Genomic DNA, 6,521 nt, shown 5'->3' on the forward strand with positions numbered 1-6,521 from the left:
TTGGTGGTATCTAAAACAACTTCTAAATATCCCTTATCGATTGCTGCTTCGGCCATCGTGAATTGGTAACATTTCCTAGGGCACACCTTTTGTTGTAGATTTCGGCACCTCGGGGCATGCCGACCCTTCATTCTGACGCTTGTCTCTACCTCCAACGCCTGTTCCTTCCAAATGTAACTTAAGAATGTAACACCATTCTCCAGGAACTCTCCCCTGAACACTCGGGTCCAATTAACTGCATTTCCCTCCTTTTGCCTTTGGGCATCCTCTGCACCTTGAATGAACTGATTCAGTTGTACTGTTACATTGACTTGTAAGTTATTTATAAAACTACTGCTTTTTTTCAAATAATAGGCTCATCTGGGCAGTCTTGTCTGTTACTGTCTTCACTACCCAGTCATTAGTCACTGGTACATAACAGGAACTGATAAGTGTTTGCTGAATGAATGAACTAATGTACAGCAGAGTCCATTTTAAACTGTTTTGAAGTTTTCAGGTAATCTTGGGAAAGTATCAGGAGTATACACACAATCTGAATGTCAGTATTCTATTAATTTGTACAAAAGAGATGAGACACTACAGCAGGATCTCTGGTGGCTTTGTAGTCCTGACTCAGCACTGTCAGGATGAGGGAATGCAGAAAATAGACATTTTTTTCCCTCGAACTTCTTTTGGAAATTAGCCCAAGAGCCAAATGTTTTATTTTAATGGTATGTTTCTTCTCTCATACCACAACCAGTAAACATTTCAGATCACACATACACACAATGTTTGTTTGTATTTACTATAATTCCCTATGAAACTCCAGATGCGTGGACCACTCAGGCATCTAATACATGTTTGATGAATTAAGGAAGAAATGAAGGAACCTTTGGATACAATGAGCTAAGATTCTGACATCCATTAGCAAGCTGTTACCAGATTGCCTCTGCCTCGTTTGAATGCAGGCCATCCATTTGGGGAGAGGGAATGAAAGAACGTGATGCAAATAACTGATCTGTTCAATGCCCTTAAATCAATACTTAAAATGCAATTTCGTATAAGGCGTTTGGTGCATCATGAGGTAGAATACTCAGTTCTGGCTCCAGGTTTGCCCCTCCATGGCTATATGAAATTAACTTTTTCTGGCTAAGTAGATGGAGCTTGGACCCACCTACTTTAATGTATTCTGATTTAATGGAAGAGAGGCCAGATTTTCTTTAGGTTCAGTAACATCCAATATGATTCTAACATGATTATACATAAGGCTGGATTTAACACTTGTACATCTCAGCCAGGCTTTTCATTCAGTGTCTTTGGGAAACAGGCATCATCTCAAAGTTCTCATGTGCAGAAAAAAAAAATTCTGTCTCTTTGATTAATTTCCAGGAAGAGTTGTTGAAAAAAAAAATCCTTATCCTTTGTGCCCCAAGCAATGCACCCTGGCTTCATAGTCCTCTGCCTCTCCACCTTCAAAAGGTCTTCCTTTAAGGGGGGACCTCCTTCTTACAGAAGAGTTTCACTGAGCATCATTTGAAAGGGGAGCGTGCCTCTGGGGGTAGAAGTAGCAAGGGTCTCCCTCACCAGTAGTTTATCAAATGTTTCTTCCAGCTATGTGTCATACTTCCTGAGAACTCTGGCAAATTCAGCATTCTCCCACTTCTTCCACTCCCCGCTCACTTTATAAATCACTTCCCTGATCAGTGTCAGGGTGATGTGCCATGCCTGATCATGCATTTACACAGCAGCTTAAAACTCGAAATGCCTTTATCTGCGTTAATCTTGTTAAAGCCTCCCGAGTCTTGAAATGGCAAGCCGGATTGATTTCCGCTCCTTTTTCAGATAGGGATATTGAGTCTCAGAACTTTCCAGATTTGTGAAAGGATAATGAAAAGGGATAGAATTGGGCCTTGAACCTAAGTGTTTGATTTCTAGTTCAAGGCTAGTCCCACCATAGTGCTCTACTGGATGTTTAAGAAACAGCTGTGCTTGCTCATGCATTTTCTTCCCTTCAAATATTTACTGCATGCACATCTATTATTTGCAGATATTACACTTGGCATTATTCATGGTAATCAAACCAAAATGCTTTTACTCATGGAGCGTGTAGTAGGGGAGAGAAAATGCAGGCAATGGTGGTGCTTACTAATGCACTCAGAAAGGAGAGTAAAGACAGAGTGGCTAATTGAGAAAAGTTACCTTCTCTTTTGCCACTCCTGGGATAATTAGGCACAAGAAAGATGAGCTTCATCTCTGGTCTGTGGTTGTTACTAGTAACTGTGTTTTATTCAGAGTTAATTCACTGACCGACTAGAGAACAATGTAACACACTAGCTCTAACTTCATCAAACTATCAAGTACAAACCAGCTGTACAGTATGTAAAAACCAACCAACCAACCAAACAGGTAACTCAGGGTGATGGGTCAGCTTTTCTGCCTGGAAACATTCATTTCCATAGGAATTTTAATTACAAAAGAACAGAGTGCTTCCTGAGTACCAAAGGTAAAGAAATCGAGATGATCACTCAGCAATGTACTACATGGAATGACTCTTTTTAAAGACGGCTACTGATTTAAAAAGTTGCAGTCATTCCTCTCCTTTCAGGAGTTTGCACACACTTCTTCATGATTTTGTAACAGGGTGCAGCCAAGGGTGGGGGGGCCCAAAAGGGATTTGGAATGGGGTCCAGAACTCAACATGTCCAGGAAATATTAAGATGTCCTTACCCCTCCCCCACCCAGGTGTGAGTTGGGGAAGGGACAAATGAAGCAGGGCCATTGAGAGCTGTTTTGTACAGCAAAGGCTTTGCAGCTAACCTCTGACATGGTCATTTAATATATCTATATAACCTTTAACTGGTTTCATGGATATGCTAATTAGCTGTGGCCATGCTTTGAGCCAGGGAGAAGGAAGTGATTTCCACCCAAGATGTAACTGGGGGCAGGTCCCCTGAGAGCTTGGAGATGATTGGCTCCACGCCATGGGGCCACGCCTGCCCAGACTCACAATGGCAGCTCAGAAAACTTGAAATATACAGGAATGCTGGCAAGTGTAGCCGATTGTAGGAGTAGGAAATGGGGCTGCAAAGGAGGACTGGCGCATGGATTGAAAACACAGACACGGCAGCCATTGAGGGAGTACCACTCAGCTTTGCCAGAGTGGGGACCCCTGCAGCCATGTAAGGAGAGGGAACTATGCAGCTGTGGCAGTGCAGAGAGAGAGAGCCACACGCTTTTGGACAGATGGGGATAGAGAGAATCACCATGTGGCTTTAGCAGAGAATTGCCACTTGGTTTTGCCAGAGTAGCAACCCTACCCTCTCCACAGCTCTGGTAAAGGAAAGGAGAGACTTTGCCTGGAAGAAGGATGAAAGAACCTTTTCCAGTAGGCCATGAGAAGGTGCCACATGGCTTTGGAGTAATTAGAGATCCTGCTTGGATGGTGGCACAGCTGACGGTGCCAGGGGCCTGAAACATGGATGTGTACTTCTTTTCCTGAGTTATGGTACCCTGAATTAGGGCAGGGGGAGAAGGAAGCACTGTGGGCATCTGTGGGTATCCAAAAGAACTTTGATATTTTAATGGGGACATTGGGTCACTACTTTAAGTCTGTATAGCTTTAAACAAACCTTTCCTTTCCTTTTCACAAATCTCTGACATTGAGAGACGTCTTTCCTCTGGCAGCAGACAGACGAGCCCAGTAGGTGGTCTGGACGGTATTAGTATACCATCCTGGGGGGGGGGGCCTGTTGTTCTGTAACAGTTTTTGATGTTCCTGGGTGGGCCAAATATTGCCTCCTCTTGGACCTCTGTAACAATTTCAAGCTGCTTCCTTAATCTCTTGATAATTCTCAAACCAGGTAGAAACTACTTGCAATCACTGGGGGCAAGGGCTTAAGAAAATGGTACGGGCACTTCCTCTTAAAAAAAAAAAAAGAAACTATTTGGAACTAGTTACATATTTATCTATATATGTACTTATTTATTGTCCTCCCATCCCTACCCTCATCCCACTGCTCCTCAGGGACTTCACATATACCATAGATAGTTGTGATTTTCTGAACGAGTTCTTTCTTTTAATTTTTTTATTGTATTTTTTCCATTACCACTTAAAATAGAACTATTCAAAGGGAGTAAAAGAAAGAACAAACAAATGGGATCTAGTCCTTGCTTTCAGTAGCTCAGATTGCTGTGTGTAGTGTTTTATTTCATTCGCCCAGAATTGAGTCCAATCACAGAACAAGTGAGCTGCTATTATTGAGGGAACAACATTTGAGACTTTTACCAGAACTGGAATATGAAGCATGGATGGAAGAATTTGAAAAGGATAACTGACAGAGATGGCAGACATCCGACTGTTTTTTTTTTTCATTTTTAAAATTTATTTTAATTGTTGTTCAAGTACAGTTTTCTGTCTTTTACTCCCATCCCAGCCCACCCACTCAGCCCTCCCACTCTCTCCCATTTCCACTCCCCTTAGTTTTTGTCCACGTGTCCTTTATACTTGTTCCTGTGAATCCTTCCCCTTTTCCCCTGAAATTCCTTCCCTTCTCACCTCTGGTCCCTGTCAACCTGTTCTCTATTTCAGTGTCTTTAGTTATATTTGCTTGTTTGTTTGTTTTATTGTTTAGGTTCCTGTTAAAAGTGAGATCATATGGTATTTGTCTTTCACCGCCTGGCTTATTTTACTCAGCATAATGCTTTCCAGTTCTATCCATGCTGTTGCAAAGGGTAGGAGCTCCTTCTTTCTTTCTGCTGCATAGAATTCCATTGTGTAAATGTACCATAGTTTTTGGATCCATTCACTTACTGATGGGCACCTAGGTTGCTTCCAACTCTTGGCTATTGTAAATTGTGCTGCTATGAACATTGGGGTGCACAGGTTTTTTTTTTTGGATTGGTGTTTCAGGGTTCCTAGATATAATCCTAGTAGTGGAATTGCTGGTCAAAAGGCATATCCATTTTTAGTTTTCTTAGAAAATTCCATACTGTTTTTCGTGGTGGTTGTACCAGTCTGCAATCCCACCAACAGTGAACTAGGGTCCCCTATTCTCCACAACCTCTCCAGCACTTGTTATTTGTTGCTTTGTTTATGATGGCCATTCTGACTGGTGTGAAGGGGTATCTCATTGTGGTTTTAATTTGCATCTCTCTGATGGCTAGTGATATTGAGCATCTTTTCATGTGTCTCTGGATCCTCTGTATGTCCTTGGAGAAATGTCTGTTCAAGTCCTTTGTCCACTTTTTAATTGGGTTGCTGGTCTTCTTAGAGTAGACCAACATCTGACTGTTAACAAAGGAGTTTATCATCTAATTAAATATAGTAAAGCTATCCTAGGGGTCTCTGAGATCAGTTGGAATATTCACGTGGTTGATTTTCCAAATATAAATGTTTTATGCTTCCAAATGAATGTGTTTATCTTCCCTGGGCTTTTAAACAGTGTAACTGATATTCATCTACTTTCTTCCTGTGCTATGAAATAGCACATGCACTTCTAGGGCATGGTACAGAAAAGACAAGCTTGGTTCGTTGATTGAGTTTCCTAGGTCTTTTTTTTTTCCCCTCACAATGATTTGGGCCATTAGCCCTGGAGATAGGTAGGAACTTTCCAGATGGTGAGTACAACTGAAATGGCAGGAGTGAGTTTGATAGACCAGACAGTAGAACACTGGAGGCTGGAGCTGACAACATTGGACTGCAGCTTGCTGCAAAGGCGTGTGTGCTCAGTGGAGCCAGTTCAGTGTCTTGGCAGCAGACAGAAGAAAGTTGCAGAAAGCTTCCATGGTCATTGGGAGTTGCCAGAATGGGTGTTCACACACCCTTGTCCTGAAAACCGAGCTGAGCACTTGGATCGACTTATACCTCAGGCTCTCAAAAGTAGATGGAGCCTTGATTTCCCACCACTTTTGGAACTAGACCCTTGATGACTACTTAAACTCAGCATGAAGCATTTTCTTAAAGAATTAGACAAAGGAGACCTAAACACACACTGTTAAGAAACAGAAAATGGATAGATACTCTTCCCATTCAAAACCAGGAACCAATGTCATTAACATATACAGCTGAGGGAAAAACTGACAGTTGATTTAAAAATGACGAGAATCGGGCATAAGAAGAGCACAGCCATCTTTATGATTTTTATGTTACTTTTTAAACGATAATGTTTGAAATGAAAACAAACATGGATATCCAGGTCAAATCATGGATATTTCAGGTACTGTCTAAATTCCTCTGCTAGGCATTTATTTTTCAAGCAACATTGGTGTATATTAGCTATTTAAAAATATCTTCAATGAGGGAAATGTCATAGGATAAATTTATATTACACATTGTTTAAAAAATCACTAACTGTTTTCCTACTGTATGCAAGTCATTATGCTAAGCCTGTAGGGGAAAGTGAGCCAGAAAGTAATTCATACGTGCTGAGTGTGTCTCAGTGGCCGTGAAAATCGAGCAGCACAGCCTACAGCCTCCATTTAAGATGTGCCATATATCTGGCATGAGAGTGGAGGAAAAACTGAAAATACCTTGGGGTATTGGC

At 41.6% G+C, this 6,521-nt stretch overlaps 1 pseudogene; it reads left to right on the forward strand.

Annotated features, from left to right (window-relative positions):
- LOC128626725 (metalloendopeptidase OMA1, mitochondrial-like) overlaps positions 1-6,065 on the forward strand; it is a 9,099-nt pseudogene extending 3,034 nt beyond the window's left edge.
- The last annotated feature ends 456 nt before the right edge of the window (positions 6,066-6,521 follow it).

This window comes from Artibeus jamaicensis, unplaced genomic scaffold, assembly GCF_021234435.1.
Source record: "Artibeus jamaicensis isolate MK-2021 breed Jamaican fruit bat unplaced genomic scaffold, CSHL_Jam_final scaffold_916, whole genome shotgun sequence".
Classification (NCBI taxonomy): domain Eukaryota; kingdom Metazoa; phylum Chordata; class Mammalia; order Chiroptera; family Phyllostomidae; genus Artibeus; species Artibeus jamaicensis.